The sequence below is a fragment of the Nerophis ophidion genome, linkage group LG05, assembly GCF_033978795.1.
Source record: "Nerophis ophidion isolate RoL-2023_Sa linkage group LG05, RoL_Noph_v1.0, whole genome shotgun sequence".
NCBI lineage: Eukaryota > Metazoa > Chordata > Actinopteri > Syngnathiformes > Syngnathidae > Nerophis > Nerophis ophidion.
Genome location: NC_084615.1, coordinates 75038019 through 75061904, shown reverse-complemented (window position 1 = coordinate 75061904; position 23886 = coordinate 75038019). Strand labels below are relative to the sequence as shown.

Here is a 23886-nt window from a genome sequence, read left to right as displayed (position 1 = left end):
GTTGGTGTAAAATAATGAGCAGATAAGGATCAAATTGTATTGCTTCTTCTGTGGTGTTGATTAATAAAGGCTGGCATTCAACGATATATTAGCCCGTTTAATTGTACTGATTTACCAGTGAGGACTTGCCATCCATGCCTAAAAAGACATAGCTAAACGGTCCTGCATTTAGGGTTTATTTCTTCTCTAAGGTACTGTTTTTTAGAGATACAGTAAGGGTATATTTTGCTGCTGCTCAACCACACTGAGTTGACAATAACTACAGGTACTGTAGATTAAAGACACCCCCTTTCACAAGAACCATCTTTTTGGAAAAACATTTTTTAAACAAAATGAATGCTTGGCAGATGATGATTAAGGGGCGGCAACAGCCTGTCGCTAGACATACGTATTAAACGACCCAATTGTTTTAAGGGTGGATCATTTTATTTTAGCAGTTTCTTTCATCTATTAAGGTCACTTATTGTCTTACAAGTTTAGTGAGGTCACTGAAGAATATACTAACAAGAAAGATATAATAAAACAAATAGTCTTTGGCTTTAAGATACAGTGGGGGAAATAAGGATTGATATCTATGGCATGTCTCCTGTTGAATTTGCACCTAATTCACAAAAATCCACAAGCGATAATTTACCGATTTCCACCACTGCTTTTTGTTTTTAAGTACACTCAACATAATAAAAGCAAATTGGTAAAATAAATGAATTAAGTAAATATGTGTATTTTAGTTTTTACTTTAGCTTAACCAACTAAAATGTAGTTGGGGATGGTCAATTATGGAGAAGCATTTAAGTACCATCTTAAAAGTCATTTGCTAGGTTTTAAATAGACCCCCCTTTTAGACCAGTTGATCTGCCGTCTCTCTTCTGCTCTGGCGCCCTCTCCTGCGTGGAGAGGTTATTAGGTCACCACCATACTTGCCAACCTTGAGACCTCCGAATTCGGGAGATGGGAGTTGGGGGGGGCGGGGTTTGGTGGTAGCAGGGGTGTATATCGTAGCGTCCCGGAAGAATTAGTACTGCAAGGGGTTCTGGGTATTTGTTCTGTTGTGTTTATGTTGCGTTACGGTGCGGATGTTCTCCCAAAATATGTTTGTCATTGTTTGGTGTGGGTTCACAGTGTGGCGCATATTTGCAACAGTGTTAAAGTTGTTTATACGGCCACCCTTACTTAGTATGACCTGTATGGCTGTTGATCAAGTGCGCCTTGCATTCACACATACGTGTGTTAAAGTCTCCCAAAATACGTTTGACATTGTTTGGTGTGGGTTCACAGTGTAGCGCATATTTGCAACAGTGCTAAAGTTGTTTATACGGCCACCCTAAGTGTGACCTGTATGGCTGTTGATCAAGTGCGCCTTCCATTCATACATACGTGTGTTAAACCCGCATACTGTATGTTATGTGACTGGGTTGTCACGCTGTTTATATGGGGGAAAAGCAGGGGCGACAACACGTTGTAGAGGACGCTAAAGGCAGTGCCTTTAAGGCACGCCCCCAATATTGTTGTTCGGGTGACAATCGGGAGAAATTTGGGAGAATGGTTGCCCAGGGAGATTTTCGAGAAGGGCACTGAAATTCGGGACCACTCATCTGTGCATCAGTGGGGGGGCGTCTCTGCGCTGCTGACCTGTCTCCACTCAAGATGATCCCCTGCTAGCCAACCTATGGACTCTCACACTATTAACTAGATCCACTCGACGTCCATTGCACCGTTTGCCCATTGGGTTGAGATTTTTCTTTGCCCTGAAGTGGAATCTGAGCCGAGAATCCCGTTGTGCAGCCCTTAGAGACACTTGTGATTAGGGGCTATATAAATAAACGTTAATTGATTGATTGATAAATCTACCGTATTTTTCGGACTACAAGTCGCAGTTCTTTTCATAGTTTGGCCAGGGGTACGACTTATACTCAGGAGCGACTTATGTGTGAAATTTTTAACACATTACCGTAAAATATCGAATAATATTATTTAGCTCATTCACGTAAGAGAGTAGACGTATAAGATTTCATCGTATTTATCGATTAGGAGTGACAGATTGTTTGGTAAATGTATAGCATGTTCTATATGTTATAGTTATTTGAATGACTCTTACCATCATTTGTTACGTACACTTATTCAGCCTGTTGTTCACTATTCTTTATTTATTTTAAACTGCCTTTCAAGTGTCTATTATTGGTGTTTATCAAATAAATTTCCCCCAAAAATGTGACTTATACTCCAGTGCGACTTATATATTTCTTTCTTTCCTTCTTCATTATGCATTTTCAGCAGGTACGACTTATTCTCCGGGGCGGCATATACTCCGAAAAATGCAGTACCGAACTTACAAAATCCGGATAATTTACCTAAATTAAATCAAATCAACTTTATTTATAAAGCACATTTAAAGGCCTACTGAAACCCACTACTACCGACCACGCAGTCTGATGAAATCTTAACATTGCAACACATGCCAATACGGCCGGTTTAGTTTACTAAATTGCAATTTTAAATTTCCCGCGAGGTATCCTGTTGAAAATGTCGCGGGATGATGACGCTTATGTTGAGGCGTGCTTGTGACGTTATTGGTTGGAGCGGACATGTTCTCCCAGCAGCACTCACGGCTAAAAGTAGTCTGTTTTTAATTGCATAATTACACAGTATTTTGGACTTCTGTGTTGCTGAATCTTTTGCAATTTGTTCAATTAATAATGGAGACTATAAAAAAGAATGCTGTTGGTGGAAAGCGGTGGATTGCAGCTGCCTTTAGCAACCGAAACACAGGTGGGGTTTCTTTGTTTGTTGTGAAGCTTTAACACAGAGCAGTCAAGCGAACATGTTTCTCTACGTCAACCAGCAAGGTTTTGGATGGGAAAATTGTAATATTAAGTTGGCTCTTACCGGAGACATCAGCGGAGATTCCATCCTGCTGCAGCTGCGTGACTTTCCTCAGAGACACTCGCGGTCAACACACCCGTGGCCACACCCCACCGACTTTCAGGTACTACTTAATCTCACTAAAACACTACCAACACATTAGGCAGATAAAGAATTTTCCAGAATTATCCTAGTAAATGTGTCTAATAACACCTGAATCGCTCCCACTGCAATTGCCTTTTGTTCTTCCTAGTCTTTCACTCTAAATTTCCTCATCCTTGAATCTTTCATCCTTGCTCAAATGAATGGATAAATTGTCGCTTTCTCGGTCCGAATAGCTCTTGCTGCTGGAGGCTATGATTATAAACAATGTGAGGATGTGACGAGCCCTACAACCCGTGACGTCACACACACATCGTCTGCTACTTTCGGTAAAGGCAAAGCTTTTTTATTAGCGACCAAAAGTTGCAAACTTTATCTTCGATGTTCACTACTAAATTATTTCAGCAAAAATACGGCAATATCGCGAAATGATCAAGTACAGTATGACACATAAAATGGACCTGCTATCCTCGTTTAAATAAGAAAATCTCATTTCAGTAGGCCTTTTAAAGACAAGGCAAGGAAAACGAGCAAACACAACACAAAACAAACAGAGCACGATAAATAAATAAATAAATAAATAAATAAAACATAGAAACAGGTTCACAGCAGGTGTATGGGATATATGGGACCTATTTCCAACACTGAGTTGTCTTTTTATGTCATTCCACATGAAGTAATTTGGTAAAATAAAAAAGTTTGGCAAATATGTGTGTATTAGTTTTCACTTTAGCCCAGGAGTGTCAAACTGAAATACAGAGTGGGCCAAAATTTTAAACGGAACAAAGCCGCGGGCCAAGGTTGAACAAATTAACCTTTTAATTGGGACCCTATAGGAGTTTTGCATTAAATATTGAACAAGCAAGGCTTATATAACTTTAGTGACATGCACAATCCAGTTTCAAATAATAATAATAATTTAAAAAATATCAATGGCATATCAAATAAAATTTACATAAAAATGGTGTGCCTTTTTTTCTATTTGCAATCTTCTGAGGTAAATATCAATTTTTTTCCACAGGCTAATAAGAAATTTGAAAATAAAATAATAATGAATGAACCAAACATTCAAGCCTTGAAGTAGCAAGAGAAAATGCATGAATAAAACTTTAATTATCGGTCGGTTTGCTGGAAGTTTCCCGGAAGAGTTAGTGCTGCAAGGGCTTCTGGGTATTTGTTCTGTTGTGTTACGGTGCGGATGTTCACCCGAAATGTGTTTGTCATTATTGTTTGGTGTGGGTTCACAGTGTGGCGCATATTTGTAACAGTGTTAAAGTTGTTTATACGGCCACCCTCACTGTGACCTGTATGTGTGTGTGTGTGTGTAAGTAAGCCACAAATATTATGTGACACGCTGTTAGTATGGAGGAAAAGCGGACGTGACGACAGGTGTAGAGAACGCTAAAGGCAGTGCCTTAAATGCACGCCCCCAATATAGTTGTCCAGGTGGAAAAAGGTATAAATCCGGGAGAATGGTTGCCCCGGGAGATTTTCGGGAGGGGCACTGAACTTCGGGAATCTACCGGGAAAATTAGGAGGGTTGGCAAGTATGAGTATTAGCGGTGAATGAAGTGAAGTGAAGTGAATTATATTTATATAGCGCTTTTCTCTAGTGACTCAAAGCGCTTTACATAGTGAAACCCAATATCTAAGTTACATTTAAACCAGTGTGGGTGGCACTGGGAGCAGGTGGGTAAAGTGTCTTGCCCAAGGACACAACGGCAGTGACTAGGATGGCGGAAGCGGGAATCGAACCTGCAACCCTCAAGTTGCTGACACGGCTGCTCTACCAACTGAGCTATGCCGGTGTTACAGCGGCACCAACGCTGTATAACACCGGCGGGCCAGCTCTAATGCTAAATTGATATTGCCTCAGGGGCCAAATTAAATTACACGGCGGGCCAGGTTTGGCCCGCGGGCCACAGTTTGACACCCATGCTATAGCCTATGTAAAATGTAGTTGGGGATGGTCAAACATGTTTTAACGCGACGATTGTGTTTGTCATTTGTTTTTATTAATTATTAATTAATTCTGTGTTTTCTCCCTTGTGTGACAGCGGTGAATAAAAAGGAACACAGACCACCATTCTGTAATGTGAGGGCCCCTTGATTAAGTACAGGTGGCGTTACGCAATTTAACTCGAGTGAGGAAAATAACGTTCCCCGATATTTTAAATGTTCAACGGAATTACACATGTAACAAGGGTTTGGTCCTATCTGCTGACATCTTACCTGACTTATCTCCGCACCTTACCTGGAAGAAAGGAACATTCTGACCGTGGGCAACAAAGAGTGTCACGGGCACATTGGAACTCCACAACAATGGCGGCGCGGCTCCCCGTCCGCGAACATCCGTATCCTTCACCAGGTGTCCACAAATTACAGTTACTTATCAAAGTTTGGCGTTTGGAAGCTGCCCGGAAAAATCTGGAAAACGAGCTTCGAATTGTGACCCAAAAGGTAATAATATAAGCACGGCGTGTTTAATGTAATGTCGGCGGAACTCAACAACTATAGTCCCGCCGACATAATGTGTTTAAACCTTCACGTCATGAGTCTTTTTATCCATGCTATGTTGTTCATTCTTAATGGTGACTCTCAATTATTGGAGAAACGTTCACGTTGTTCTGAGTCGGGCGCCATTATGTTTCGTGTGATTGTCATTTTCATCAGGAAGTACACTCATTGGTTACAATATCCATCCATTTTCTACCGCTTATTCCCTTTTGGGATCGCAGGGGGCGCTGGCGCCTGTCTCAGCTACAATCGGGCGGAAGGCTGGGTACACCCTGGACAAGTCACCACCTCGTCGCAGTTGGTTACAACAAGTATATATATATATATACATATATATATATATATATCCATCCATCCATTGTCTACCGCTTATTCCCTTTTGGGGTCACGGGGGGCGCTGGCGCCTATCTCAGCTACAATCGGGCGGAAGGCTGGGTACACCCTGGACAAGTCGCCACCTCATCGCAGTTGGTTACAACAAGTATATATATATATATATATATATATCCATCCATCCATTTTCTACAACTTATTCGCTTTTGGGGTCGCGGGGGGCGCTGGCGCCTATCTCAGCCACAATCGGGCGGAAGGCTGGGTACACCCTGGACAAGTCGCACCCTGGACAAGTCGCCACCTCATCGCAGTTGGTTACAACAAGTATATATATATATATATATATATATATCCATCCATTTCTACCACTTATTCCCTTTTGGGGCCGCGGGGGGCGCTGGCGCCTATCTCAGCTACAATCGGGCGGAAGGCTGGGTACACCCTAGACAAGTCGCCACCTCATCGCAGTTGGTTACAACAAGTATATATATATATATATATATATATATATATATATATCCATCCATTTTCTACGACTTATTCCCTTTTGGGGTCGCGGGGGGGCGCTGGCGCCTATCTCAGCTACAATCGGGCGGAAGGCGGGGTACACCCTGGACAAGTCGCTACCCCATCGCAGGGCCAACACAGATAGACAGACAACATTCACGCTCACATTCACACACTAGGGCCAATTTAGTGTTGCCAATCAACCTATCCCCATTTTAAGGGTTTAGAAGGTTAGGGTTAGGGTAAGAAAAAAATTATATATATCAGTGCCCGCGGGCACCAGGTAGCCCATAAGGACCAGATGAGTCCCCCGCTGGCCTGTTCTAAAAATAGCTCAAATAGCAGCACTTACCAGTGAGCTGCCTCTATTTTTTTAATTGTATTTATTTACTAGCAAGCTGGTCTCGCTTTGCTCGACAGTGTTCAGAGCACAATACCAATGGGAGCAATTTGCAAATTGCGCAACCGCATTTTGCAAATTTGTATAATGCGCAAGCTTTTTGCAAATTGCTTCCAGCTATATATTTGAATAACAGGGTATCCGCGGATCCTTAAAAAGTCTTAAAAGGTCTTAAATACATGTATCTAAAATTAAGGCCTTAAAAAGTATTACATTTATTAGAAATTCCTAAGATGGTCTTAAATTCGGTACTCAATGGTCTTAAATTGTTGGGCCAGTTTTTGGGGGGGTTTTTTCAGGGTATGTCTTTGAGTAACAAGTAACGGCATGTCTTTGAGTAAAAGTGAGTGATTTCAGTGTCGGTCGTGCACATAGTCGGGTTGCGCGCAGACTCCTTCCTTTCTTCCTCGCGTCCCGCCTTTCAGTCAGCATGGGGAAATGCTAGTTTTGCGAGCGTTGGCTGGAGGACAGCCGGTTTAAAAGCTGGCTCAAGCCTGTTGCCAATCCCGAGGAGGCCAGGTGCATACTTTGTAAGAGGGATTTCAAACTTGGCACCATGGGAATTAGAGCGGTCGAATCGCACATACAGTGCGGTAAGCATAAAATCGCGGCAGAGAGCCAAAAACAAACACCAGGCATCTCTCAGTTCTGCGTGGGTCCAGCGCCAACGCGCCCCAAGCTAGCAACAACTGCCGCTAGCAGCACTGACCTGACACTAATCTTCGGCGGCACAGCAACATTAAAATCCGAGGTGTTATGGATCTTGCACACTGTGGTGAAACATCGATCCTACACCTCAAATGACGGGTTTGGCGATCTTTTTCGTGTTTCACAGGTTGCTAATACATTTTCCTGCGAAAAGGATAAAACAGCATATATTACGAGACACGGATTAGCACCTCACATCCAAAACCTGCTCTTCGACCAAGTCAACGGGTCTCGGTATGTGTTAATGTTCGATGAAACACTGAATCACAGCACGAAGAAGAAACAACTGGATGTCCATGTTTTGTTGTTGATGTTAAAATACTGTTTTGCACTATTATTGAACTATTATTGAGCAAATGTAATTTATTTTTACCCTCACCTCGGTTGTTATGTTTTTACTGGCGTTGGTGTTGGTTTGTTTGTTTTGGATGTCAAAGTTTTTGGATCTCTCAAGATTTTTGATAAGATGTTTGGCAGAGTGGTGCTTATCAGTTTGTTTATTAATAAACATACAAAGAGTAAACTCGACTGATTGTCATTGAGGTTGTAGTACAGTGGGATCCCCAACCATCGCTTATATTTATAGATTTTTTTTTTTTTTCCGGTCTTAAATTTCCTTCAAGGTGGCATTAAAAAGGTCTTAAAAAGTCTTAAATTTGACTTGCTGAAACCTGCAGAAACCCTGAATAATGTGTGGTGCACATTTTGCAAATCAATGGGCGCAATTTGCAAAATGCGCAACCGCATTTTGCAAATTTGTATAATGCACAATCTTTTTGGCAATTTTGGAAATTGCTTCCAGCTATATATTGATTGTGTTGGAAGTTCTGGCTCCTAACCCTAACCCTAACCCTCGATGACATCTCCGCAGTGTTGGGAGACTGTTTTGCTGTTCTTCTTCTGTTCGACGTAGCTTTCTGTGCAGAATTCCGCAAATTCTTCTTCAGCCGTCCTCAAACCATCCATTTGCACTGTCGCGCCATTTTCAAACAAAATCTCGTCTTAAATCTCGTCTTGCGATATGCAAATTGCTTACGCACTATGGAAATGACGTATAATTTGCAAAGTGTGCGAGATTGGTGAAATTCTTACAACATTTTTAATTCTAAGAGAGACAAAACTCAAATAGAATTTGAAAATCCAAGAAAATGTTTTAAAGACTTGGTCTTCACTTGTTTAAATACATTCATTTATTTTTTTACTTTGCCTCTTATAACTTACATAAAGACAATTTTAGAGAAAAAATACAACCTTAAAAATTATTTCAGGATTTTTAAACACACACACACACACACATATATATATATATATATATATATATATATATATATATATATATATATACCTTTTTACCTTTTAAATTCGTTTTTTTTCTTTCCTGACGATTTAAATCAATGTTCAAGTAAATTTATCTTTTTATTGTAAAGAATAATAAATATATTTTCATTTAATTCTTCATTTTAGCTTCTGTTTTTTCGACGAAGAATATTTGTGAAATATTTCTTCAAACTTATTATGATTAAAATTCAAAATTGTGTGAAAAGCATTTTCACATAGATTCTAACAGTTGGATTTCCCTGGAGTATGGAGTGATTTTTCGTCCAAAACATATTTTGCTTATTTGATGTACTTCTTGCAATTATTGTTGATTTACATTGTTTTTATTATTACACCTAAAGTTTTAGGTGACGTTGTTTAAACTTTCATTTGTAAATTTTATTTAAATTCTCTTTCCTAAAGGCATATGAAGATGTCGGGGATTTGTTCATGTCATCTTTTTCAACAAGTGTCTTCAAGGATCTTTCAAAGACTTTGGATGAAAGATGTCAAGCGATAGACAAGCTCTCAGCTTTTTTCAAGGACCCAACGCAGGGTAAGTTAAAAAAAGGAACATCTTGACATTAATTCACATTCAACTTGTATCTGGATACTTATCTTTTTGTTGCCTTTTATTTATAGAGCCACGCGTTTGCCTGCTGCCTTTTCAAAAAAATGGAGTGCGGACAAACCATGGTCTACCACTGGGCTTAGAAGGGATCCTGTACGCGACTGTGCGCAGGTTTGGACCGCTACTGCAGAACTCAATTAGGGCCACATCCATATCCAAAGCAGTCCAGGCACTGAGAGCCACACAAACCCTTCAAGAGTTGACAGAGTCACTTGTTGCTCAGCCCCCAGCCCAGGTGGAGAAAATCTCAGAACAAAACAGCTCTGTTAAGACTATAAACGTGTCATTTGTCTGTAAGGATGCAGATCAACAAGCAGAAGTTAATTTAGAGGATAAATGCCAACCACCAGCTGAATTTGATCCTCCTGCCTTATGTCAGAGCTCTGAGGTAATCACAGAGACGGTGCCGTCATTCATTTGGGGGCAGGAGGCTTTTGTGCACGTGCAACACAAAAAACAAACATTCGGCCAGCTGCTGCACTTCCTCAGAGCATACTCTAAAACTGTAGGGATGCTGGAGGTCTCTGTCATGGAACAGGTCTCTTCACAGCCCACAATCGAAACCCAATGTTCCCCTATCAGGCAGATGTTGCATGGCCAAACCATCACCACCGCTCCAAACACATTGCTTGCCGATTCAGTTGACCAAGCTCCAGTTTTCAGGGTCAAACGGGTGGAGTCGGACGGCTCGGTCACATATGCTTGTATGATTGCAACTGAAACTGAATTGTGGGATTTTGGAGACATCACCACAGAGAAGGCACATGCGAAAGCCAATAACAGCTCCTCCGACAACAAAGACTGCCAACGAACAGAGTGTGAGGAAGATAAGGCCCGCAATATGAAAACCCCGACAACCCCATCTGCAAATTTTGAAAATGACACTGGTTCCTCAAGAGGGCTCCAAAGCAACGTTTTAACCATCCCAGAGTTCCAAGTGCGAAGGTTTGAGGAACTTGAGGTTGTTGTGTCCCATATTGTGAGTCCAAGCAACTTCTATATTCAGCATGCCGACTCCATCGCCAAATTGCAGGGTTTAGTTCCTAAGTAAGTTGTTCCGCGCTTTTTCATTCAAATCTAATCACCCATCTGCTTTTCACAGCCCTTACTGATTCCCTGATCACATTTACAGAACCTAAAGACCTTATTGTTCATTACTGTTCTTTGTAGTTTTATTCCCTTTTTAATTTTACATGTTTCTGTTTGCTATTATATTTTTTATTCCTCCTTTTTAAAGCAGCTGTGAAGCCAGTAGTTCATTTGCTGAGCAGAACTGCATTCCAGACATCAGAGCCCATGTAATAGCCTGGTTGCCTAAGCAAGAACAATGGTGCCGGGCTCAGGTGACAAAGATCTGTGGAATTAGTGAAGGTGGGTCCATGTCTTTGCTTTTGTGACCTCTAGGTGGTGGCAGCACCTAACTTGTCTCTGGCCTCTTGGTGGAGACTCATTCAAGCCTTCTGTTTCTCCTGCCCCAAGATGAGGTCACTAATGGAGCCAAGGGTTGGACCTCTATCAAAGTGGAGGTGAAGAGGCTGGATCACGGCGACACTGCCTGTGTGTCACTGTGTAACATCAAGGAGATGAGTCCAGAAATGGCTCGCTTACCACTGCAGTCGATGCAAGTTTCACTGGCAAATGTGAGTTTTAGCTCCCTCTTAATGATTTTTACAACAATTTCGCCTTCATAATGTTCCACATGGATGAAAGGTCATGAAAAGCGTCAAGACTGTTCCGAGACCACATGTGTATACTGCTCCGAATGTTGTTAATTCCCCGAGCAGTTCTGTCAACGGTGCAGAGACGTAAAAAGCGGTCTGCAATCACTTTTTTGCGACCCACGGCGTCTCAGATGAAAGAAAATTCAATGATCCTCAATCTGGTCTGCTTTCTGTCCACATGCTGGAGGCGGAGGCTCGGCAGCCAGAACTGCTCACAAAATGACACATTCGACATCATTTAGTGATTATGATCCAGCCCTCTTCACGCACTAGATCTTTGGGTCTGTGCTTTTTTTTTTTCTTTTTTTTTTACAAGGCTAAGCAAATAAAATAAGATGAAAACCGGGTTCCACTGCCTCATCCAGGTGGCAGCATGCACTTAATGGTTTTGGCAAATAAAATCACGCATATGATATTAGTTTACATTCGATTCATGTCCTCAAAATTTAATGCTTAGTGATAGAGAATACTGATGTTTTGCACAGCTAATTTCTCCATTGATGTCAACAAATATATATATTTTTTAATGTTATGTCTGCTTCCACACCTAAGGTCAGTCCTATAAATGAGACGGACTGGTCTAACGAAGCAGTGTACTGGTTCAAAGACATGGTGCACAATCGGACCTTCTACGCCAGATTTTTCACACAAGGTCCAGGCGTGACAGTCGAGCTCTTCTTGGAAAAAGGGAAGCTTGGAGCTATGAGGTACTTCAGTTTGCATATTACCAGTATAACTTCATTAAGTTGGCAAAGTCTAATTTTATTGTTGCTATAAACTTTTTCACAGAAATTAGTTTGGCACATCGATGGGGAATTGCACTTTTGGGGGGAATTTTGCCTACTGTTCACAATCATTATTAAAGACATGAAGACGGATATATTTATTTTGTAATGCATTTTAGCTTGTAAATAATAGTAAACTTAAAATAGAGCCAGTGGGAGGTCCTGTTCTCAGCCCTTAATGCCCTCTAAAAAGATCCAAAAACCGACAACAATACTCAATTTACATTTAGTGACTTGAATATTAACCAAGTATTAGTGGTATTGTTATTATAAGCGCTAACACAGACTAACTATTTTTATTGGTGCATTGTCACAGAGCGCTAACAAGCCTATTGCTGCTATGTTGATATCCTCGGCTTGTGAGCAGCTTTCCAGCCTCGGAGCTCGTGAAAGTTAATTCTAGATCATAAAGTTTTTCACTTTGATAGTAAAATGATGAGGACAAAAACTAAAATGTTGGTAAACTTTGACAGCCAATTTAGACCCGGAGATGGCGAGAAAGACACGCAAATGACGCTGGTTTGCAGCCATGTTTTTACCCTTTGCAAGGACTATGAAACAGTCTTCATCTGAACAGGAATATAAAAACATCTTATCAGTCAGCATCCTAATGACAGCAGACATTGCACAGTAAATTATGTTTGTTGTCTGTTATGAAGTCTGCAGTAAGTAGTAATCAGTGATGTCGTCGAAGACAAAAGCGAACGTCGTGATGCGTTTTTTAAATATTGTGTTGCCATATGCTTAAAATAATAAAAAAACATAAATATGAAATGTTGTTATTATTGTGCCGGTTACTACATTACATATTTAATTACAGTGTGTATATAAAACCTTGATGAAAGTGTTTGGATGTTTTTTAAAGCGCTTTATAGGCAGAATACAGCGACTCTCATAGGCTCCATTGTAAGCAGACTTTTGATTGCATTTATTTACTAGTTAGAATGTCAAAAAATGTATGTGTTTTTGTCTTGCATAAAAATGGTAAATGATGGGCAAAACTCCAAGAGTGCAGTTCCCCTTTAACACAGTATATAGAAGGACAGACTTAATGATAGGATCTAGACACAAAAAATACACAAACTCTAGAGAAGTGACTTATGAACCAAAGAAAAAAATATCACATTTTTGAATAAGGACCTGGATAAAGTAGATCAGGGATTCTCAAACTGTGGTACGGGTACCAATAGTGGTATGCCAAATAATCAATTAAGTGATTAGTTTTTTATTTTCCAATTTTCAAACACAGTGTTACTGTTCAAACTATGTATTATGTTACAGTAGCCAAAAATAATAAATATACTTGTTAAATAAAACATCTGCCTTGTTTTGAATTAATACTAAAGCCTACTACGCTACTGCAAAGGTATGCGGATAGGTCTGTATTGCCAAAACAATTATAACTAATGGTGGTCAAATACATTTGCACAGGACTGTATTTAATATTGTGCTAGTGATATTTTGTGGACTATGTTGTGTAATTAACAATGCATTGCAGGAGAGGTCCCCCGGTGTCTTTGCGACTGGCTCAGAATGGACATGCCAAACACAGCCAACTGAAGAACAGCGCTACAGCCAGAAAAAGTAAGGCGCTCATGTGACTACATCATTGTAACTCTTCATTTCCCATCTTCTCCCAGTGTCATGAGAAATCTCTGTTTGCTACTCTAAAGGGTGTCATTCTCTTTTCAGTCAGCGCTAAGGTCAAACTGAAACACAAACAAGACGCAGACTGGGAGAAGTACCTCATCTCGTGCTACGCTCGGAGGATAACCTAGTTGAGAGAGGAGAGGAAAGTGTCAAGTTTTGTCTGGTATCTCATACTACGTATGATGTTCTAAAATAGTGAAAAATGTTAACCATTAATGTACAAAACCCGTCTCCTTATGAGTTGGGAAATTGTGTTAGATGTATATATAAACAGAATACAATGATTTGCAAATCATTTTCAACCCATATTCAGTTGAATATGCTACAAAGACAACATATTTGATGTTCAAACTGATAAACTTTTTTTTTTTTTTGCAAACAATCATTAACTTTGGAATTTGACGCCAGCAACACGTGACAAAGAAGTTGGGAAAGGTGGCCAGAAATACTGATAAAGTTGAGGAATGTTAATCAAACACTTATTTGGAACATCCCACAGGTGTGCAGGCTAATTGGGAACAGGTGGGTGCCATGATTGGGTATAAAAACAGCTTCCCAAAAAACGCTCAGTCTTTCACAAGAAAGGATGGGGTGAGGTACACCCCTTTGTCCACAACTGCGTGAGCAAGTAGTCAAACAGTTTAAGAACAACGTTTCTCAAAGTGCAATTGCTAGAAATTTAGGGATTTCAACATCTACGGTCCATAATATCATCAAAAGGTTCAGAGAATCTGGAGAAATCACTCCACGTAAGCGGCATGGCCGGAAACCAACATTGAATGACCGTGACCTTCGATCCCTCACTGTATCAAAAACCGACATCAATCTCTAAAGGATATCACCACATGGGCTCAGGAACACTTCAGAAAACCACTGTCACTAAATACAGTTTGTCGCTACATCTGTAAGTTCAAGTTAAAGCTCTACTATGCAAAGCAAAAGCCATTTATCAACAACATCCAGAAACACCGCAGGCTTCTCTGGGCCCAAGATCATCTAAGATGGACTGATGCAAAGTGGAAAAGTGTTCTCTGGTCTGACGAGACCATATTTCAAATTGTTTTTGGAAACTGTGGACATTTGTGTCCTGGGGAACAAAGAGGAAAAGAACCATCCGGATTGTTATAGGCGCAAATTTCAAAAGCCAGCATCTGTGATAGTATGGGGGTGCATTAGTGCCCAAGGCATGGGTAACTTACACATCTGCGAAGGCACCATTAATGCTGAAAGGTACATACAGGTTTTGGAGCAACATATACTGCCATTCAAGCAACGTTATCAGGGACACCCCTGCATATTTCAGCAAGACAATGCCACACCACGTGTTACAACAGCGTGGCTTCATAGTAAAAGAGTGCGGGTACTAGACTGGCCTGCCTGTAGTCCAGACCTGTTTCCCATTGAAAATTTTGAAGCCTAAAATACGACAACAGACACCCCGGACTGTTGAACAACTTAAGCTGTACATCAAGCAAGAATGGGAAATAATTCCACCTAAAAAGCTTCAAAAATGTGTCTCCTCAGTTCCCAAACGTTTATTGAGTGTTGTTAAAAGAAAAGGTGATGTAACACAGTGGTGTACATGCCCTTTCCCAACTACTTTGGCATGTGTTGCAGCCATGAAATTCTAAGTTATTTATTATTTGCAAAAAAATAAAATAAAGTTTATGAGTTTGAACATCAAATTTCTTGTCCTTTTAGTGCATTCAATTGAATATGGGTTGAAAAGGATTTGCAAATCATTGTATTCTGTTTATATTTACATCCAACACAATTTCCCAACTCATATGGAAACGGGGTTTGTATGAGGGCCTGTATTTTTTTGTACTGCAACAAATTATACCTAATATAAATGTTGACTTTTTGCAATGGATGTTATAAAAACTTGCAACATAAGTATACATTGCGTTGCGGCAATGTAGACTTATGCTTTTCCTTCTTAAATATTTTTGAATCAATGTTTACAAGAAAAAATATTGTCTAGTTCCAGACGAAATACCACTCCCTTCGCTGTTTAATTACCACTATTCATATACACTGCAAAGTATTCACTGCGCTTGACTTTTTCCACATTTTGTTATGTCACAGCCTTAGCCCAAAATAGTCTAAATTCATTTTTGTCCTCAAAATATGATTCCCGAGCGCAGCCACCGCTGCTGCTCACTGCTCTCATCATCTCCCAGGGGGTGAAACAAGGGGATTGGTCAAAGGCAGAGAGTAATTTCACCACACCTAGTGTGTGTGTGTGTGTGTGTGTGTGTGTGTGTGTGTGTGTGTGTGTGTGTGTGTGTGTGTGTGTGTGTGACTATAACTTTAAAATTCTACTGACAATACCCCATAATGACAGTGTGATGTTTTTTAAAAAAGAAAATAAAACATTTGCAAATTTATACACAAATAAAACAGGTACAAACCCCGTTTCCATGTGAGTTGGGAAATTGTGTTAGATGTAAATATAAACAGAATACAATGATTTGCAAATCCTTTTCAACCCATATTAGGTTGAATACACTACAAAGACAATATATTTGATGTTCAAACACATCAACTTTTTTTTTTTTGTGCAAAGAATTACCATATTTCCTTGAGTTGCTGCAGGGCATATAGTATGCGCATGCTTAGTATTACCGCCTGCTCAAACTTGTGACGTCACGAGTGACACTTCCCCTGTCATCATTTTCAAAATGGAGGAGACTTATTTCAATACCGGTAATTTGATATTGCATAAAGGGAGGAAGATTAAGAGCTATTCAGTAGGATTTAAGGTCCTAGCTTACATCACACTTACATTTTTACTGCATGCCTTTGGTAAGTGCCGGAGTGAGAAGAGGTTTTGAAATAAGTAATGCCCCGGCGGCAATTCAAGGAAATACGGTGACTTAGAATTTCATGGCTGCAACACGTGCCAAAGTAGTTGGGAAAAGGCATGTTCACCACTGTGTTACATCACCTTTTCTTTTAACAACACTCAAACGTTTGCAAACTGAGGAAACTAATTGTTGAAGCTTTGGAAGTGGAATTCTTTCCCATTCTTGTTTTATGTAGAGCTTCAGTCGTTCAACAGTCCGGGGTCTCCGCTGTCGTATTTTACGCTTCATAAGGTGCCATACATTTTCGATGGGAGACAGGTCTGGACTGTAGGCGGGCCAGGAAGGTACCCGCACTCTTTTTTTACAAAGCCACGCTGTTGTAACACGTGCTGAATTTGGCTTGGCATTGTCTTGTTGGAATAAGCAGAGGCCTCCATGAAAAAGACAGCGCTTAGATGGCAGTATATGTTGTTCCAAAACCTATATGTACCTTTCAGCATTAATGGTGCCTTCACAGATGTGTAAGTTACCTATGCCTTGGGCATTAATGCACCCCCATACCATCACAGATGCTGGCTTTTGAACTTTGCTTCGATAACAGTCTGGATAGTTCGCTTCCCCTTTGGTCCGAATGACACGGTGTCGAATATTTCCAAAAACAAATTGAATCGTGGACTCGTCAGACCACAGAACACTTTTCCACTTTGCATCAGTCCATCTTAGATGATCTTGACCCCAGAGAAGCCGGCAGCGTTTCTGGATGTTGTTGATAAATGGCCTTCTCTTTGCATAGTAGAGCTTTAACTTGCACTTACAGATGTAGCGACAAACTGTATTTAGTGACAGTGGTTTTCTGAAGTATTCCTGAGCCCATGTGGTGATATCCTTTAGATATTGATGTCTTTTTTTGATACATTGCCGTCTGAGGGATTGAAGGTCACGAATGTTCAATGTTGTTTTTTTTGATGATATTATGGACCGTAGATGTGGAAATCCCAAAATGTCTTGCAATTGCACTTTGAGAAACGTTGTTCTTAAACTCTTTGACTATTTGCTCACGCAGTTGTGGACAAAGGGGTGTACCTCGCCCCATACTTTCTTGTGATAGACTGAGCATTTTTTGGGAAGCTGTTTTAATACCCAATCATGGCACCCACCTGTTCCCAATTAGCCTGCACACCTGTGGGATGTTCCAAATAAGTGTTTGATGAGCATTCCTCAACTTTATTAGTATTCATGGCCACCTTTCCCTACTTCTTTGTCACGTGTTGCTGGCATTAAATTCTAAAGTTAATGATTATTTGCACAAAAAAAAATAATGTTTATCAGTTTGAACATCATATGTTGTCTTTGTAGCATATTCAACTGAATATTGGTTGAAAATGATTTGCAAATCATTGTATTCCGTTTATATTTACATCTAACACAATTTCCCAACTCATATTGAAACGGGGTTTGTATATAAGTATCCGCAGCCTTTACTCAATACTTTCTTGATGCACCGTTGGCTGCAATTACAGTCTCAAGTCTCTTTGAATACGGTCCACGAGCTTGGCACACCTATCTTTGGGCAGTTTCACCCTTTCCTCTTCACCCAGGCCTAATTGGTGGTTTGCTGCAGAGATGGTTGTCCTCCGAGAAGGCTCTCCTCTTTCCACAGAGGAATGTTTTAGCTCTGACAGAGTGACCATCAGGTTCTTGGTCACCTCCCTGACTAGACTAAGATGAATGCATCAAAGTACGGAGACATTTTGGATGAAAACCAACGCTTTTCATTCAATCTGATGGATCTTGTGAGGTGCGGTAAACAGGAATAAGCCAAACTGCCCTAAGATTGGTAGCATCGTATTCAAAGACAAGAGGCTGTATTTGCTGCCAAAGGTGCATCAACAATCTATTGAGAAAATGCTGTGAATACTTATGTACATGTGATTTTTTTTGTTTTCAATAAATTAGCTAAATTAACAAAAAAATATATTTAACAATATGGAATATTGTCAGGACACCCATCCATTTTCTACCGCTTATTCCCTTTTTGGGGTCGCGGGGGGCGCTGGCGCCTATCTCAGCTACAATCGGGCGGAAGGCGGGGTACACCCTGGACAAGTCGCCACCTCATCGCAGGGCCAACACAGATAGACAGACAACATTCACACTCACATTCACACCAATTTAGTGTTGATTACAATTGAGGACAAAAGTGATTTTTTTTCCGTTTTGGAATTAGGCTGCAACATAAAATGTGGAAAATGTGAAGCGCTACGAATACTTCTCGAATGCACTGTATAAAAGAAGACGTTGGATGTGGAAAGCATGATGACTAGACATAATCCGAAAGATTGTTTCATCAGATTAACTTTCAGTCTGCCAGCTACAATGTAATACATGACCAGTCTAGAAGCGGTCTCTACCATTTGCTTGTATAATAAACCATCTGTGTAAGTTGTACGGCCATGTCACTGTAAACGTTGTGTCGCAGTGCATGTGAGAATACAAATGAGAAGTTGAGTTTATTCAAAGCATCAGCAGGCAACCACAAGCCTCCCACAACATTGTCCTGAGTGACGCACTCACAGCACAGTGAACAATCCCACTTTTCTGTCAGAGAAAATTTCAGACGGTATCAAATGATAGTTGAGAAGGGTCAGGGGTTTATGTGCAACCATTTTTAGAATTCTGGTTTAACATATTAGTAATATTAAGTACTAAAGTATGGGTGTCAAACTCTGGCCCGCGGGCCAAATCTGGCCCGCCGTGTAATTTAATTTGGCCCTTGAGGCAATATCAATTTAGCATTAGAGCTGGCCCGCCGGTGTTATACAGCGTTGGTGCCGCTGTAACACCACATTCACCGCTAATACTCATACTTGCCAACCCTCCTAATTTTCCCGGTAGACTCCCGAAGTTCAGTGCCCCTCCCGAAAATCTCCCGGGCCAACCATTCTCCCGAATTTCAACAGATTTCCACTTGGACAACTATATTGGTGGCGTGCATTTAAGGCACTGCCTTTAGCGTTCTCTACAACCTGTCGTCACGTCCGCTTTTCCTCCATACTAACAGCGTGTCACATAATATTTGTGGCTTTTACACACACACACACACACACACAAAAACACACAAGTGAATGCAACGCATACTTGGTCAACAGCCATACAGGTCACACTGAGGGTGGCCGTATAAACAACTTTAACACTGTTACAAATATGCATCAAACTGTGAACCCATACCAAACAAGAATGACAAACACATTTCAGGTGAACATCCGCACCGTAACACAACAGAACAAATACCCAGAACCCCTTGCAGCACTAACTCTTCCGGGAAACTTCCAGCAAACTCACCGATAATTAAAGTTTTATTCATGCATTTTCTCTTGCTACTTCAAGTGCTTGAATGTTTGGTTCATTCATTATTATTTTATTTTCAAATGTATTATTAGCCTGTGGAAAAAAATTGATATTTACCTCAGAAGATATGCCATTTTTTTTTTTAATTATTATTATTTGAAACAGGATTTTGCATGTCACTAAAGTTATATAAGCCTTGCTTGATCAATATTTAATGCAAAACTTGTTTGGGTCCCTATTAAAAGGTTAATTTGTTCAACCTTGGCCCGCGGCTTTGTTCCGTTTAAAATTTTGGCCCACTCTATATTTGAGTTTGACACCCCTGTACTAAAGTATTGCTAACCTACTCAGTGGCCTAGTGGTTAGAGTGTCCGCCCTGAGATTGGTAGGTTGGGAGCTCAAATCCCGGCCGAGTCATACCAAAGACAATAAAAATGGAACCCATTACTTCCCTCCTTGGCACTCAGCATAAAGGGTTGGAATTGGGGGTTATATCACCACAAATGATTCCTGGGCGCGGCACCGCTGCTGCCCACTGCTCCCCTCACCTCCCAGGGGGTGAATAAGGGGATGGGTCGAATGCAGAGGAAAATTTTCGCCACAACTAATGTTTGTGTGAGAATCATCTGTACTTTTAACTTTAACTTTTAACTTTAAATATGAGGGGGAGAAATAAGTAGAAATTTTAGAAGAATAAAGTAAACGAATGAAATTATTTAATGATTGAACAAACCCAACAAAAGTAATTAAATTGTATTTATATCCCTCTTCACAAACTCACGACATACTACAAAGATTCCATTTTAGCCTAACCGACTCCTCTGGACTTTTTGTTCATACATGTGATTTCAATGCAAGAACACCACAATCAAAGGTGATACAGAAAATGCGGCCTGCTAAATGAAAAAATAAGTCTGATAGTACTTGCAAGGCTGCAGCAGTGGACCATCCATCCATTTTCTACTGCCTGTCCCTCTCGGGGGGCGGGAGTAGCTGGAGCCTATCCAGCTGCTTTCGGGCGGACGGCAACGTACACCCTGGACAAGTCACCATCTCATCAAAGGATCAACACAGGAGTCATCAAACATTTGCAAGGGAAAAAACTGTCTTATCTACACATTATATATGCAACAAACCAGTGTTGTCAGCATGCTGGCCCGAGAAACCTCCTGATTGGCTTTCAGGGACAGGTGAGCTTAATCGCCGACCAACAAGAGGCGAGAACAGCGCTGAGAAGGATAGGTCACGTCACTGCAAGACAAGCCAAAACAGGAAGTGAAGCAAAATTAAACGGGCTGGACGAAACACGAAAATATACTGTATATGTCCAAAATCTGTCATGCGGGATCACGACAGGGTCTCGAGTAAACTATCCCTGCTGCGTACCGCAACTACTAATAATGATGCATCAGGTTTATGAAGAACTTTTCTTCATAGCGCCTCTATGTAGGTTGATTTGTGTCTTTATTACAAAAGCTATTTTTGACACTGAATTTACAGTGGGGCAAAAAAGTATTTAGTCAGCCACCGATTGTGCAAGTTCTCCCACTTAAAATGATGACAGAGGTCTGTCATTTTCATCATAGGTACACTTCAACTGTGAGAGACAGAATGTGGGAAAAAAAATCCAGGAATTCACATTGTAGGAATTGTGAAGAATTTATTTGTAAATTATGGAGGAAAAGTAAGTATTTGGTCAACCATTCAAAGCTCTCACTGATGGAAGGAGGTTTTGGCTCAAAATCTCACGATACATGGCCCCATTCGTTCTTTCCTTAACATGGATCAATCGTCCTGTCCTCTTAGCAGAAAAATAGCCCCAAAGCATGATGTTTCCACCCCCATGCTTCACAGTAGGTATGGTGTTCTTGGGATGCAACTCAGTATTCTTCTTCCTCCAAACACGATGGGTTGAGTTTATACCAAAATGGATACATGGATGATACAGCAGAGGATTGGGAGAATGTCATGTGGCGCAAACATTTTCCGTTTTGGTCATGAAGTCCATGCAGGGCTCACATTCCCTAACCGTTGAAACATGGCTTGTTGCATGGAGCGTGGAGTTCATGCATATTCGTGAGTCCCGCATCCTGTCAGGGACAGCGACTCAGGTCAAAGGCCTCCCTCTGCCCTCGAAGCACAATAAATAATGAGGCCTGGTCCTGCCGCTTTGTGTCCACACAGATTCCTTCTTAAGCCTGGGGGTAGGCGGAAATCGAGGCGTTTGATCTGAAAGAGTCTTGTTGCAGCCCAATGAAGGCAGCCATTGTATGTAAATTGTTTGTCCAAGACCATATGACCGCCACGGTGCAGGGCACTGGTTTGTGGCGGAGGAAGCATTAGCATTTTCCCAACGCCTGGGGTTCTCCACACAGCCTTTACGTTGCCTATAAAAACATTGTTTTATCCATCTCTTCTTATTTTTGTACACTTTGTGTGTACCACCACAGCTGCAGGTAAAATGAGATTGTTCCCTTGTGTGTTACACTAACTCTTTAAGAAGTCTGAAGGAATGTCAGTGATAGCTAACAAGCTCCAGAGGACCGTCTTCAACTATATTTGAATGAAGGTCACCCATTTCACTTCTTGAAAATGGTGGTTTGAAGTATTTTCCCCGCAAAAAAACAACAGAGGTCTTTCAAACGTGTGGCTGCTTTCTTGGAGGAATTTGTTGTCCGGCTGCCGGTGCGCCTCGGAGTTCAGTATTAATACAGAGCGAGCAGATCACGTGGTTAAGCGAATGTTTCTCAATTGGCTTCAACCTGTTGCGTCTTGTGACGGTGCATGATGTTGGGCCATCGCCCCTTTTATAGAGCAATGCACCACTCGCCATTTCCTGTCTCTTGCCAAATTTTGAAGTCCTTGGTCAGCATGGGTACCTTTGGACACGGCGCTGCTTATGCCGCTTGCACCGCCGGCTAAACCTGGTAAAGATCTCAAACTACGGTTTACACTCAATCGTTTCTGGATCGAACGTGATGTTTATGTTAAGTTGACCTCGATCTAGAGGTTTCTCGGATGGGAAAATTGACGATGTTGTTGTCTTTCAGACCTGGAGTCGAAAATGAACTGGGGGTCCTTTTATGCCGTGATCAGCGGCATAAACAGGCATTCGACAGGCATCGGACGTATTTGGCTCTCCGTCATCTTCATTTTCCGTATCTTTGTCCTGGTGGTCGCGGCGGAGAGCGTTTGGGGAGACGAGAAATCCGGCTTCACCTGCAACACCCAGCAGCCCGGCTGCAACAGCGTCTGCTACGACCAGTTCTTCCCTATTTCGCACATCCGCCTGTGGGCTTTGCAGCTCATCCTGGTCTCCACGCCTGCTCTCCTGGTGGGCATGCATGTGGCCCATCGGCGCCACATCGACAAGAAGATCCTAAAGCGCGCCGGGCGTAACAGCCCGAAAGAGCTGGAACTTATCAAGAACCAGAAGTTTCGGATCACCGGAGCACTGTGGTGGACCTACATGATCAGCATAGTCTTCCGAATCATCTTCGAGGTTGCTTTTCTCTACATTTTCTACATGATCTACCCGGGCTTTAGGATGGTGCGCTTGGTGAAGTGTGACTCGTACCCGTGCCCCAACACCGTGGACTGCTTTGTGTCCAGGCCCACCGAGAAGACCATCTTCACTGTCTTCATGCTGGCAGTCTCCGGAGTGTGCGTTCTGCTCAACTTGGCCGAGGTCGTGTACCTCATGGGCAGGGCCTGCAAACGCTGCCTTCGCCGCACTGAGGAAGAGTCTAAAGTTGACTGGATGAGTCAAAAATTGTCTTCCTACAAAGTGAGGTCAATCAGCTGATAGCAGACCCTGGCGAACTGTGACATACCTTTGTATGTCCTCTTCCACATACTAAACATTAGGATTTATATATAGTGGATCGTAGTATACGAGGGGTCACCAACGCGGTGCCCGCGGGCACCAGGTCGCCCATAAGGACCAGATGAGTCGCAGGCTGGCCTGTTCCAAAGATAGCTCAACTAGCAGCACTTACCAGTCAGCTGCCTCTATTTTTTAAATTGTATTTATTTACTAGCAAGCTGGTCTCGCTTTGCTCGACATTTTTAATTCTAAGAGAGACAAAACTCAAATTAAATTAGAAAATCCCAGAAAACATTTTAAAGACTTGGTCTTCACTTGTTTAAATAAATTAATTTATTTTTTTACTTTGCTTCTTATAACTTTGAGAAAGAC

At 41.3% G+C, this 23886-nt stretch overlaps 1 pseudogene; it reads left to right on the top strand.

Annotated features, from left to right (window-relative positions):
* The first annotated feature begins 5043 nt into the window (after positions 1 to 5043).
* On the top strand, positions 5044 to 23684 carry LOC133553704 (uncharacterized; annotated as a pseudogene).
* The last annotated feature ends 202 nt before the right edge of the window (positions 23685 to 23886 follow it).